Below are 12494 nucleotides of genomic sequence, written 5' to 3' on the forward strand. Positions count from 1 at the left end.
CACTCTACAAAATATTTCACAAAAGTATTTGACGTCCAAGTATAAATAAGCAGGATGCTGACTGAGACTTTGTAGAAACTTGGTCATTTCAAAGCCATTTTTACTGTCATTAGTAAAATGAACTGAAATTAGTTCATCAGTAAATGAATCAGAGACATATGGATCATATTTCACTTGAATCCCATGATTTTAAATCGGTACAAAACTGTTGAAGGGAAAACAAACAGTAAAGGGGATTTTTAAAATTTTTTTTTTGGTTTTGTTAAGGCCTGGACCTTGATAACTGGATGAAATGAGTCGGACACAAATGGGATCAGGCTGCTCATCACGTTTAATGAGAATAGAAACCTCGGATTTCCATTACAGCACCGACACTGATGCTTCCCTGCGTGGGAACAGTAGAGGGAAGGGCGGGCCTACCTGCCCACGTACCCAATAAAGTCTCAGTGAGAACTTTCCCTGGGGAACCAGCTGCTGCCTACAACAGACCAGATTCACCTTGGCCACTGTCATGTCAAACTGCTGTGGATGTTTCCGTGGCTTGTGGCCTTTATAGGCATCACTCTCTGCCAGCAACCTATGGGCAAGTTCTTCTCAGACACCTGAGGCCTGATTGTTAATAATAATAATAGCTGAAACCTATTAAACTGTGCCTATGTGCTGGGCACGTTCCCCGCCCCCCCAAAAAAAAGAAAGAAAGAAAAAGAAATGGAAGCAGTATGCCAGGGGTTCATAATTCTAGCCGTGTGGTCAGGGAAGTCCTCTCTCATCAGCTGAGTTTTAAGCTGAGGCCCACCTGAAGTGAAAACACAAGCCCTATAGACATATGCAGGAAGAGAAAACCAGATGGAGGGGATGGGAAGTGCAAAGGCCCTGCGGCAGGACCCTGCATGACACATCCGAGAAATAGCAAGAAGGCCGGTGTGGCAGGGGTGGAGAGACCAAGGAAGACGCAGAGGGACTAAGATGAAGGCAGAAATGTGACCAGGGCCAGATCCAGTCAAGTTTACTGGGCCATGATAAAAATATGTTATTTATAGTTTTCCAAGTGAGATGAGAACACAGGAGAATGTGAGAGCAGAGGCCAGATGGTGTGTCTGGTGGCTGCGTGGAAAACAGACTGTAATGAGCACGGGTGGAACCAGGAGAGCTTAGCCACGCCCCAGGCAGGAGATGATGTCAACTCCACAGGTCACTGCTGAGGTGGTGAGATGTCTGCATCACCAGCTGGATGGAGCAGTGGCCACGTCAGTATCAAAGCAGATTCCACAGCAAGTGATGGACAAAGAAGTTAATCTCATAATGATAAAAGGGTCAATCAATCCAGATGATATAACAATCTTAAATTTTATGTATCTAGTAACAGAGCTTCAAAATACATGGAGGAAGAACTGATTGAACTATAATGAAGAAAGAGACAAATCTCCAATTATAGTTGGATAGGTCAAAACCCCTCTATCCATAATCGATATAACAAGTGTGCATGGCCAGGCACAGTAGCTCTCTCATGTAATCCTAACACTCTGGGAAGCTGACGCAGGTGGATTGCTTGAGCTCAGTGAGTTTGAGACTAGCTTGAGCAAGCGTGAGATCCCATCTCTTAAAAAAATAAAATAAAAATAGCCGGTTGTTGTGGTGGGTGCCTGTAGTCCCAGCTACTTGGGAGTCTGAGGCAAGAGCATCGCTTAAACCCACGAGTTTGAGGTTGTTGTGAGCTGTGACGCCACAGCACCCTACCAAAGGTGACAAAGTAAGACTCTGTCTCTAAAACAAACAAACAACAAAAACAAGTGTGCAGAAAAGCAGCAAGGATGTAGTAGACTTGAAGGAGATGATCAACCACCTTACATTATTGACATTTATAGAACATTTCACCCAACAACAGACAAATGTATTTCTCAGTGTACACAAAGCATTTACCAGGAGAAATCATTTCCTGTGCCATAAAGCAAGTCTTGATAAACATATAAGGAATCAAATCATATAAAATGTGTTCTGAGGCACCATGAAAAAAAGTCAGAAATCAGGACGGCACCTGTGGCTCAGTGGGTAAGGCGCAGACCCCATATACCGAGGGTGGTAGGTTCAAACCTGCCCCCGGCCAAACTGCAACAACAACAAAAAATAGCCAGGCGTTTTGGCGGGCACCTGTAGCGCCAGCTACTTGGGAGGCTGAGGCAAGATTATCACCTAAGCCCAGGAGTTGGAGGTTGCTGTGAGCTATGACACCATAGCACTCTACCAAGGGCAATAAAGTAAGACTCTGTCTCAAAAAAAAAAAAAAAAAATCCCTAAAAGTCAGAAATCCATAACAAAGATAACTGGGCTGGGTGCAGTGGCTCATACCTGTAACCCTCCACTGTGGGAGACCAAGGCCAGAGGACTATTTGATGTCAGGGGTTTGAGACCAGCCTAAATAAGAATGAGCCCCCATCTCTAGAAAATACAGAAAAATCAGCCGTGTGTGGTGTTGCACACCTGTACCTCCCAGCTACTAGGGAGGCTGAGGCAGGAGGGTCATGTGAGCCCAAGAGTTGGAAGTTGCAGGGAACTGTAATCACACCACTGTACTCTAGCCCAGGCAACAGAGTGAGATTCTGTCTCAAAAATAAAAAATTAAAAGGCTGGGTGTAGTAGCTCACACCTATAATCCCAGTGCTCTGGGAGGCCAAGGCAGGAGGATCCCTTGAGCTCAGGAGTTTGAAATCAGCCTGAGGAAGACTTACACCCTCTCTCTATTAAAAATAGAAAAAATTAGCCAGGCATCATGGCAGGCACCTATAGTCCCAGCTACTTGGGAAGGTGAGGCAGGAGGAACGCCTGAACAGGAGTTTGAGGTTGCTGTGAGCTAGGCTGATGCAACAGCACTGAGTGAGACTCTGTCTCAAAAAAATAAAAATAAAAAAAGATATCTGGGAAATTACCCCAAACATTGAAAAAACTATAATACATTTCTAAGTAACCCAAATATCAAAGAGAAAAATCAAAACCAAAATTAGGGATTATTGTGAACTTCATGAAAATGAAAACCCAACATTCCAGAATTTATGGGGAGAGCCAGGTGCTGTGGCTCACACCTGTAGTCCCAGACACTAGGGAGGGTGAGGGAGGAGGATCACGTAGGTGCAGGAGTTCAAGACATCAGCAAGCAATGATCATGCCATTGCCCTCCCACCTGGATGACAGAACAAGACCCTGCCCCTCAAACATTAATTAATTAATTACCTTAATGTAAGAAGAATTTAGGAAGAAATTTATAGCACTAAATATCTACAGAGCAGTAAAGAAAGGTCTAAATCAGTGATCTCAGCTTCCACCTTAATATACTAGAAAAAGATGAGCAAATTATATCCAAGATAAGCCAGTGAAAAGGAATAACTATTACAGCAGAAGTGAATGACATAAGGTAAAAAATAGAGAAAAATCCATGAAAGCAAAAGCTGATCCCTTGATATAATCATTAAAAGTATTGATAAAGCTCTAGCCAGACTGATAAGAACAAAGACCAATCGTCAATGCTAGGATGAGAGGGGTGATGACACTGGAGATTCTGGACATATTAAGAGCATCGTAGGGTGATACGAGGAGTGACTGATGCCAAGGTTCACTCAGAGTGAAACAGATAATAACCAGAGCTGCCAATCACTCACCAAAGAAGTACGGAGGGGAACAAGGGACCTCATGGAGCTTGCATTCCCACAAAGAGCGAGCCAGTGCGTGGGCGAACACTCAGGCATAACCAGATCATTTTAGTGGCTGGAATATACTGGAAAGGGTGAGAAAGAGGGGAGAGGGGTGCGCAGGAGAGAACACACAGCATTCAAGAGGCTACGCGAGAAACTTGGGTGTAATTCCCAGTACAGTCAGAAGCCTGTGGAGATTTTTAAACAGAGGACTCCTCATCTGTATAGTGAATTCATAGAGTCTGGAAGTGGAGCGGAGAAAGGACCAGAATAAGGCAGGGGAAGAGCAGAGAGACCAGTCAGTGGCCACGGTGGTCATCCTGTAAGAGATGGTGGCAGTTGGCTCAGGTGCCCGCGGGATGGGGGTGGCTCAGGATATATTTTGGAGTTTGGAGCCACTAAGACTTGTTGATGGGCTGAATAGGAGGCTTGAAAATCTAGAGGCACCTGGATAACTCCTAAAGTTTTATTCCAAGCCCCTGGTACCACTTGCTGACACAGAGAAAACCAGCAGGAGATTCCATCAACACAAAGGATGGGACTTGAAGAACCTCTTGATCCCTGGAATTACCAGAAGCTTAGTAAACCATCCACAAATTAGGTTTCCAGAAACAAAGGCTGCTGGCTGAGTTAATTAACAGGAATTTCACTGCGTGAGCAGCTTATTCTCAGAGTTACAAATGATGCCCTCTGAACTGGAACTCACAGTGGAATCACTGAGTATTCAGCCCATGGGCTGGGAGCAGGAACTTCATCGATTGCCCATGGAACTGGAAGGAATTCCTGGTGGAAAAGCAAGTGGCTTCCAGCCAAGTGACTGTCTCAGAGCTGATCGCACTCTTTCTGGAATCTGTTAAAGTCTGAGTGTCCTGTCTGAGGTGGTGACATCCAACAGTGGTGTCACTGAAATTAGAAATGGCCATCGTCCTTATCACTGACCATCAAATAGTTCACTGGAAAGAACTGGGGACTTAGGAAATGTGGGTTTTCAGGTCAGTTCAGCCCCTGCCTGGCTGGGTCTCATACACAAATTCTCTCTAAACTAGAGAATTTGAAATGATCGCTCCAATCATGGACTTGTTTTTAACCAAAAAATCCCCCCCCTCTACATCATACCAAGGTGTTTTTAAAAACCATTATTTCTCATAGTGATTGTTCTTTGAAGTTCAGAAATATCACATTGGATTTGTCAGTCTTCTCTTAAATATAAGTAAAAGGGGGGCCTTAGCACTTCAAAGCACCCAGCGTGCAGAGCATGTTCTCACTGTAAAGTATGAGTCCTTCTGCAGCCAGCAAGCGAGTCATCCTTCTGCACACATGTGGACATCAACCAGATGTGTATAATGATGATTCTCCACTATCACTGACCATCATATGGGAGTGCTGAGATTTTGATTTTTCCCTATGTTGTTTAAAACTTTTATAATGAGCATGTAACATTTTAAATCAAAACAATAAAGCATGTTTAAGATTTTGGCTGGGGGAAGGGACCTCTTTCTAGGCCGACAGGTGCCAGGTGTCAGGAGCCGTGCTAAGTACAAGCTGGGACTGCAGGAGGAAGCCTTCATTTGCTGACACTCAGGGGGAAACAGGGAATCCCTAGAAATCTAAGGTAGTGAGGAAGCAGGGAGTTAACTGGAGAGAGGAAGGGGCGCGGGGCAGGTGTTCCAGGAGGCTCCTGGAGGGAAGAGAGAACGCAGGGCAGGTGTGGCCCCAGCCTGGTCTGATGGCACCATCTAGTGGGTACACTAAGGACTGTCACCCATGACTCCCCTCTGAAAAAAAGTGGAAGCTTTTCAAAAACTCCGTCAAGGCTGTATGCAAAATTAAAGCCACATAGGAGAAATGTTTAAGAACATTTTCTTGCTGTCTTTCTCAGGCTAGGATGACAATGGCAGAGGCTGTGATAATTATTTACAAGCTGCATCTATTCTGATTGGCTAGTGGCCATCCCTGTTATTAAATATGTCAGATTTCACCCTTGTTCTTAAGTATTTCTCCTTTAAGCAAAAATAAGAAAGAGACCATTAACATTTATTATATCCTTAGCATGTGACAAGCCTGGTACATGTACTGCTTCTTTTCATCCTCACAATAATTTGGTATTAGGTTCTTCTGGTAGGAACTGTATGTCCTTTTTTGCAGACAAGATACTAAGGTCACAAAGCTTTAGCAAGGTCCCATTTGAACTCCGGCAGCTTGACATACATGTTTCCATACTTCCGCGGCTGTGGAGGAGGGGTTCTCCCTTTGGGGACAGTACAGAGCACGGCAAAGTGACTCCTTGGAAGGACCCTGTTTTGCCACGTTGAACGAGGATTGGAGGAGGCACCTTGATGTCAAAGTACTCATGGACAACCTGCATATTCACAACTCCCAGTTGTGGAAAATAATGTAGCTCACCTGTCAACAGGGAATTTATCTGAGATACAGTTTCCTGATTATTTTACCACCTTTAAAGGGGCACAAAATGGGAACACATAAAATCCTTCCCACCATCACTCTCAGTTTTATCATTCAGAGCTCACCCAACAAAGCAGAAGAATCCAGAGCAAAGGACTTTGATGGATGTGCCGCACCACAGCTGTTTTTGCTAGCTGGGCCAGAAATATTAATGGTATTGACAGAGTCGTTAAACATTTTTCATGTTGCATTCCTCGCATTGAAGCACCTGGAATTCTACCACTTTTTTCTTTTTTGCAGTTTTTGGCTGAGGCTGGGCTTGAACCCACCACCTCTGGGATACGGGGCCGGTGCCCTACTCCTTTGAGTCACAGGCGCCGACCGAATTCCACCACTTTCTTCCTCTGACTAACAACTACCAGTTTCTTTCCTGATCTCACTCAGCTGGGTCTATTTTTCTCTTTCACCCTTGGAAATTATATATCACTAAAAGGTTTTCCCAGCTAGAGGCAGGTCAACCGAGACAAACATCTTAATGGACCTTTTCCCTTCTTTTCCACTTAGCTGATCCCAGTTCACTCTCTCCAAGAGCAGCCCTATGATACTGATATGTTTTGGAATATAAGTTGGGAAATGGCATAACATCTAAATCCAGTCATAGGGCTGCCATGGTGATAGGTTTACTAAATAGCTCCACAGGCAGCACGTGCTAGAACAATCCTCAGCCGTGGGTAGCTCACCTGCCAGGCTAGGAATCTACAAGGCTGGGGCCCACGCTGCAGCCAGTGCATGCAGCCACATTTACAGAGCACATGGCTTTCATCTCACCCCACAAGGACAGTTATTTCTGGCCATTTGTAAAGTGTATTCACTGGACACACATTCTCCTTGACAATTTAAAATTGCTCCTTTCAGCTGTGAACAGGGCGGCTCAATCAGGCAAAACCATGTGTATATAACTCAGGTTATGGCTATTTGCAAAAACACCTTGCTCTTTCTGATATATAAAAGAACCTAAAGAACTGACTTTGGTTTATCCTGGACACTGCCAAATATTGTGTGTGGTCCCAAAAGCAATCATGCTGACAAACTGGGTGTTGGGGGGTGGTCAGCAAAGCCCTTCTGCTTAGGCTTTGGAAGTCAGGGCTCCATAAAAATGACTTTCAAAGACAGTCAAAGCTTGGCGGCACCTGTGGCTCAGTGGGTAGGGCGCTGGCCCCATATACCGAGGGTGGTGGGTTTGAACCTGGCCCTGGCCAGTTAAAACAGCAGTGACAACTGCAACAACAATAAAAAAAAGACAGTCCAAGCTCTTTTCTGTCCTAGATAAACAGAGTCTAGTCAACACTACCGAATGTGACTCCATGTGGCTTAGTCTATGCCTGAAAATATAACAGCCCACTAGAGTCATCCTCCAGCTCTTCATTGCTCACTGTACAGCTTGAAGGTCTAGTGACTGGGCTATCCCAGATCTAAGCTGGCACGTCCGTGGTGTACATGTAGCCACTCTGCTTCCTGTGTCTATAGTGGGTTAGTGTCCCTCAAAAATCCATGCCCAGCCAGAACTTCAGAATGTGACCCTAGTTGGAAATAAGATATTACCCATGCAATTAGTTTAAATGAGGTTGTATTGGATTAGAGTGGCACTAAAAGCAATGACTAGTGTCCTTCTAAGGACAGGACACCGATGCACACATGACGACAGCAGCAGAGATCAGCATGATGTGGCCACAAGCTATGAACACCTGGAGCCAGCAGACCCTGGAAGAGGCAGGAAGGATCCTCCCCGGAAGGTTCCAGAGAGAGTGCCTCCCTGCCAACACGTCCTGCAGATTTCCAGCCTCCAGAACAGTAAGAAATTTGCATTACAGGCTCTGTAGTAGTTTGTTACTGCATCCCTAGGAAATTAATATAGCATCCCAAAACAGACACTGCTCACTGACAGGTCTCCTTCTTCTTGCCTCAGCCCAGGCTCCAGTAGAACACCACTTGGCATGTGACATAAACTCCACTTCCCACCTCCAAGCCAGAGGGAGCTTTATAGGACACATCATAGGAAGGAAGGAAGAAATGAAAGCAGCCTAAGCATTCATCAGTAGGGAAATGGCAAAAACAAAAACACCACCTACAGAGTAGCCCACTGCAGAATGCTGTGCAGAAGTTTGTGAAAGCAGCTCTATGCACAGGGACACAGAAAGCCTCTGAGAAACATCATTGATGGCACAGAATACTATATCCAACATAATGCCATTTGTTTCAAACACACCCCCACACAAAGTAGTACCTTGTCTGTCCTTCAGCCCCATGTATGTGTGTGGCACATCTGTGTAGACACAGAAGAAGATAAAGTTCTAGACAAAAATAAATAAAATGACAAGCAACAGCTAATTTGGGGAAGGCGTTTGGAATAGGGGCAGTTGGCTGGCACTTAAGCCTCCTCTGTGATGGCTTAGGAAGATGGATTGAGCACTCTTTAGTTTGATTTTAAAAAGAAAAAAAGGACAAGAAACAGACTCACAAGCTCTCAGAACTTTCTGAAGTGCCTCCTAATTAAGACCTCTCAAAGCTGGCATAGACCCTGAGGGGCCCCTGTGACATCCGCTGGACCTTCCTTGGGGTCAAACAGCCCCCCACCCCAGGACTGAGGGCTCTGCAGACAGAGGCCACCTCCCTCCAAATCTCAACAACAAGCAAAGCAAATGAGCCAAGGACAGACAGAGGCAGGGCAAGCAGAGACAGGCAGTTTGACAGGAAGCAGGAGCTTAACAAGGTTCAAGTCCACTGGATCCACTGTTGGTCTTTGGGGCCACCAGGCAGAGTCATTTTGAGAAAATTAAGGGCCTCCTGGGTACTTGGGGAGTTTCAACATGGCAAAGCGGGGTAAATCACAGCTGCTGGCCCAGCAGCCTGTATTTGGAGAAAGTGAGTGGATTGTATCCATGTGCCTTTAAATCAGATAAAACAGCTTCACATGGCCTCACCTTGGGGTAGTAGAAGATTCTGTCCCCTACCCTCCCATGGAAGCAAGCAGCAGCTATCTCAGGTATTAATAATTAAAGGGAAAGGAAACAGGCCTTTCCAAAATGCAGTCCCTGCCTCCCAGGCTGGGATCCACTGTTGAGCACCCTGGGTGCCCCACCACCCTTGCTCTCCAGGCACCTGCTGAGATAATTTCTCTGCACAGCACACCGGTATCTTGTCCAATCTAGTGAACCCAGACTAACATTCGCACCAGAAATCACCTCTGTTCTCTGCCATATAGGCTACTGATGTGAACTAACCACTGTCACTCCTGCGTTTTGACAGCCAATTTCATGCCAGGCTCTGAGTGAGTAATTGCCATATGTGACTTCCAATCTCCACAATCCTGGGTTACTGTCAGAGTGGGGAAAAAGAGTCAGGGAACAGTTAAGTTGCCCACACTGTGTCATGTGGCTGCCAAGGGTCAGGAGCAAGATCTGTACTCAGTCCAGAATCTGAGTCCCAAGATAGGCTGGGGGGCAGTCTTTCTCAAGGTTCATAGGGCCCAGGTCCCATGGGGTGACAGGATCCGTTCTCTCCACAGCCCCAGGGGCCAGCTGGGTGGTAGAGGGTGGACCGCTCTGCTCTTGGGACTATACATCCTCATCTAAGCTGGAGAACCCTCTCCCCACCCCCACCCCCACCAACTGCACTTGCCTCTGCTGCCACCACCTTCACCTCTGCCACCCCAGAGACAGTAAAACCAACCCCTCCCTTCCTCCTTAACCTACTCAATGTGAAGACCTCGGGGATGAAGACCTTTATGACAAACCACTTCCACTTAATGCATAGTAAATATATTGTCTCTTCCTTATGATTGTCTTAATAACATTTTCTTTTCTCTAGCTTACTTTCTTGTAATACAACATGCAATACATATAACATAAAAAACGGGTATGAATCGACTATTCGTGGTTTTGGGAAGGCTTCCAGTCAGCAGTAGGCTGTTAGTAGTTAAGTTCAAAAGTCATGCATGCACTTTTGACCATGCAGGAGGTCAGTGCCTCCAACTCTGCATGGTTCAAAGGTCAACTGTACATGTCTCTTGTGCTCATCAGCCCCCTCCCCTGGAATGTGAGCATGAGCACTGAGACCCTTTCTGCTTCATTCATCGCCATCGACTAGAACAGAGTTTGGCACCAAACAGGCACACAAACACGGTTTGAAATAAAGGAGTATTTGTGCCCAGGCCTTGTTGTAAGGTTTCAGGCCAACGTGGCTAAAAAGGAATCTAATTATCTCTTGCTCTAGCCTATGCTGAGCTCGTGTTCCCAGTTGCCTAGAAACTCACAAGTGTGTTCTTTTTTTTTTTTTTTTTTTTTGAGAGAGAGATAATGTGTTTTTTATCTGCATGTATGGAACTGGGGCTTTTTAGTTTTAAGAACTATAGTTGAAGGGTGGGGCTGCAGCCCTGAGCTGCACGCCACCCACAGAAATAAATCTCTAAGCTCAAAGCTCGGTAATTGGACAGAAAGCCTAAGAGAAGGGACACAGTGGAAGGAAGAAAGAAAACTCACGCTTTCAAAGAAAAAAAAATAAGAAAAGAAACAGACATATTAGTTTGTATCTCCCAACCACATGGAGGGCAAGTTTATATCTCCCAGCCACAGGGAGGGCAAGTTTGTATCACCCAACCACAGGGAGGGCAGCAAAAAGACTGTAGACACGGTAAAGATGATGCAGGACTCATCATTACCACTGGGTTGCAACACTCCTCTCCTTAGACAGCCCTTTTGAAGAAGGCGTTTTTGAAGTTTTTCACCATCTGTGCTGCTTAGCTGGAAATGGAAATATTAGACACAAATGGCTTCCAAGGTGTGGTGATTTCAACTCCAAAATTTCCATCCATTCCATTTTCTCTCTGTCCATTCACCAAAAAGTGATGGATGTGGCACATAGTACATGCTCTGTAAATATCTGTTCCATAATGATTGGATAAATGTATGGGAGGACAGAGGGGGAAATGGAAGGAAGGAAGAATGAATGAATGTGGTCAGAGTCCCCTTTTTCTCCTGATGCTCCCAAACAGTCGGTTAATAGACACCGCCCCCCATGGACTCCCAGACCTTTCGTGATTCTCTATCTTCACCAACTGTGTGCACCCCTATGTCCTCTGGCTGCATCTTCTCATCAAATAAGACTCCTTCTTCCCTCCAGTCAGAAAATCCATCACCTATCCTGAAGTGGAACTTCTATTTGACCTTCTCAGAAAGTTTGACAACTATACCTACATATAGCCAGATAATATGATGGCAGTGATGAAAATAATAATAGCTAAATATCACTGAATACACCCAATATGTCAGGCCAACATGCAAACACTTTACTTGCAGTATCTCATTTAATCCTCACAAAACTTAGCAAGCAGGCAATATGATTTTTGCATTTTACAGATGAGTAAATTGAGCTTCCAAAAGGTTAACTGACTTTCCCAGTATCATGCAGCTAGTAAGCACGGGGGTACAAATTTCAGAGTGGGCAGGTCAGTGAAGTCAAGGACCAGGAGATGGAGAGCACGTCCTGGGTTTTCTGGGTGGGCCCCATGTCATCATAAGGGTCTTGAAAAAGAAGGAAAAGCAGGAGGGCCAGAGAAGGTGATGTGATGAGGGAAGCAGAGACGGGAGTGATGTGGGACCGTAAGCCAAGGAATGTTGGCAGCCTCCATAAACCTGACAAGGCATGGCATGGATTCTCCCCCAGAGCCTCCAGAAGGGACACAGTCCTGCTGACACCTTGACCCAGCCCAGTGAACCTGCTTAGGACTTCTGACTTCCAGAAGTGTATAAGATTATAAATTTGTGAGTTTTACATCATTACGTTTATGGGGATTTGTTAGAGCAGCCCTTACTTCATGCAGAAATAATCCAGGGTTGGTTACCACTCATCTTTCCACATCTTCCTTCATAAGGAGATGCAGGAAGAGATGGAGGAAGAGGAGAATGAGGAGGAGGAAGAGGAGGGATTAAGAAAGAAAAGAAGCAGAGGAAGAGGAAGTGAAAGAAGAAGAAGAGGAGGAGGCAGTGCCAACAGCTTCAGAACCCATGGTGAGTTGACTAGCGCACAATGGTAAGGACTTTGAGTAAATATTATTACCCAACCTCCTAATCTGGGTTGAACTGGAATCAACCATCCTCACTCAGGTCAGCGCTTGGTCCTGATGTGCATGCAGAGTGAGACAATAAAGAACAAGGGCTCCCCAGGAAATCATTCAGCAATATCCACAAATGAAAAGGGATTTACACAACAGACCCCAAATGGTTTCCAAGGAGCCATTATGAACAACAGGTATATAAAATGCAGTTGAAGTATATTTTCCTTGTTTAAACAATGTGCATCAGGTACATGGGAAATAACCCATTATACAATGTGTTGTGTTTCTTTGAATAT

At 45.2% G+C, this 12494-nt stretch overlaps 1 protein-coding gene across 1 annotated transcript in view; it reads right to left on the reverse strand.

Annotated features, from left to right (window-relative positions):
- LOC128584555 (transmembrane protein 132B) overlaps positions 1 to 12494 on the reverse strand; it is a 432556-nt gene that overhangs the window by 91583 nt on the left and 328479 nt on the right. The window lies entirely within an intron of this gene.

This window comes from Nycticebus coucang, chromosome 4 (assembly GCF_027406575.1).
Source record: "Nycticebus coucang isolate mNycCou1 chromosome 4, mNycCou1.pri, whole genome shotgun sequence".
NCBI classification, from domain to species: Eukaryota; Metazoa; Chordata; class Mammalia; order Primates; family Lorisidae; genus Nycticebus; species Nycticebus coucang.